Source organism: Aristolochia californica, unplaced genomic scaffold, assembly GCF_029961685.1.
Source record: "Aristolochia californica isolate CCGP_79_NKW_82.1479 unplaced genomic scaffold, dmAriCali1.0.hap1 SCAF_10, whole genome shotgun sequence".
In the NCBI taxonomy this organism is placed as follows: Eukaryota; Viridiplantae; Streptophyta; class Magnoliopsida; order Piperales; family Aristolochiaceae; genus Aristolochia; species Aristolochia californica.
In genome coordinates, this window is record NW_027181771.1 from 25875170 (window position 1) to 25877468 (window position 2299).

General features: G+C 42.2%; 1 non-coding gene across 1 annotated transcript; it reads left to right on the forward strand.

Annotated features, from left to right (window-relative positions):
• The first annotated feature begins 1866 nt into the window (after nucleotides 1-1866).
• On the forward strand, nucleotides 1867-1973 carry LOC137943293 (small nucleolar RNA R71). The gene has a single exon (XR_011110631.1). It is a non-coding gene; the product is annotated as a small nucleolar RNA R71 (small nucleolar RNA).
• The last annotated feature ends 326 nt before the right edge of the window (nucleotides 1974-2299 follow it).

Below are 2299 nucleotides of genomic sequence, written 5' to 3' on the forward strand. Positions count from 1 at the left end.
CCAAGAATGCATACTTCAACGTGGGAAGAAGTGGCTTAAGATCTAGCTTGGAAGTTTCAAGAGGTTTGTCCAAGTCAAGATGAATATCGTGTGGATGATCAGTTGTGACAACCTCATAAGCTTCCTCCAACAGAGGTACAGAACTGAGTAAAGAGTCAACCTCTTGGAAATATGTTTCCTCATCAAAATACTCCATGTTTAAAGATGTTATGTAAGACTCAAAAGATTCAAGAGTGGAATCGTCATCAAGCATAACAGTCTCTATCTTAAATGCAGGATTGAGATCATCAGACTCAAGTGGATGGTGCTCGGCATTAAACACATTCAACGAGACCTTAAAATTTCCAAAAGACAACTCCAACTCACCACTTTTACAATGAATGATAGCATTAGAGGTGACTAAGAAGGGACGTCCTAGGATGACAGGAATTTGGTTGGTCACATTGACTACTGGTTATGTATCAAGAACAATGAAATCAACCTGGAACAGAAATTTGTCCACTTTTATCAAAACATCTTCAACTATTCCTCGTGGTATCTTGACAGAATGGTCAGCTAGTTGAAGTGTGATGGGAGTAGGCTTCAATTCCCCCAAACCTAATTGCTGGTACACAAAGAAAGGAAGCAAATACACACTTGCCCCTAAGTCAAGAAGAGCTCTCTGGATGGTATGTTCACCAATGACACATGAAATTGTGGGGCATCCAGGATCTTTAACTTTAGGAGTGTTGTGCTTCAGAATTGAGCTTACATTCTCAGTAAGAAAGACCTTTTTGTTAACATGTTGTTTTCTCTTCTATGTACAAAGGTCTTTCAAAAATCAGGCATAGGCAGGGACTTGCCTAATAGCATCAAGAAGTGGAATGTTAATGTGAACCTTACTAAACAGTTCCAACGTTTCATGCATGCTATCTCTTTTCCTAGGTGGGCCCGATAACCTTTGCGGATAAGGAGCTGGTGGGACTTGGTTAGGGATCTGCCTGACTGTTGGTGGAGAACTTAGAGGTTCTTCACTCAATGATGTGTCCCCATTGTCATCCTTTGACTCCTTAGACTTAGTGGTCCCTACCCCATTGTTCAACTCACGACCACTCCTAAGGGTGGTTATGGTTTTGGCTTGCTCATGGTGGGGTTTGGAACTCAACCCACTCTCATGTGTGCTTTTGGGGTTAGGAATGGTTTGACTTGGGAGTCTATTTTGTGTCTGTTCACTCATGTGGCTGGCCAACTGACTCACTTGTATTTCAAGTTTAGCAATGGAGGACTGTGTATTCTGCATAAATAATTGAAGTGTATCCTCAAGTGAAGGTTTTTGTGGAATCAATGGTTGTTGAGTTAAGTGTGGGCGTGGAGCTTGGGGTTGAGTAAACCCTAGAGGACCCCCAACCTGTGGGCCCTTGGACCATGAGAAATTTGGGTGCCTAGCCCAACCTGAATTATATGTTTCCGAAAAAGGATCATTCCGGTTTGGTCTATGAAAATTCTGGACTGCATTCAAGTCCTCAATGAGCTCCTGGTAGGATGAACTAGATGGACACATTTGTGTGGGATGAGATGAACCAGAGCATATGGCACAGATAGTAGATGGGTTAGGAGCAGGTGAAACCATAAGGGCGTCAATTTTTCTAGTCAACCCCTCATTCTTGGCCATGAGCATGGGTGTTTCCTCTTTTGGCATCGTGGAATCTTCTATCAACATTAAATGACGAACCCCATTGCTGAGATTGATCACTCAACATTTCAAAGAAGTCCTACGCCTCACTAGCACTCTTACCCATCAAACTCCCACCACTCGTTGCATCTACCATAGATCTAACCTGGGGTGTAAGACCTTGATAAAAGTATTGCACTAAATGCCATTTCTCAAACCCATGATGCGGACACCTACGGATCAAATCCTTCCATTTCTCCCAAGCCTCATAAAAGTGTTCACCCTCCTATTGCATAAAGTTGGAGATTTCTCTCCTAAGGGTTGTAGTTCTCTGAATGGCAAAGTACTTGGACAAAAATTTTGTGACTAATGTGTCCCATGAAGTAATTCTGCCCACCTCTAAGGAATTAAGCCAAGACTTGGCCTTATCCATAAGTGAAAATGGAAAAAGTCTTAACCAGATAGAGTCATCTGAGAAATTTTGGAATTTGAAAGTTGCACAGATATCTAAGAATTACTTGATGTGGTAATAAGGGTCCTCCTTCTCCAACCCATAGAATGTAGGGAGGAGTTGGATCACACCCAGTTTCAACTCATAACTGGAGGCAGTAGTGGGTGGCAATATAATGCAAGAAGGTGATGTGAAGT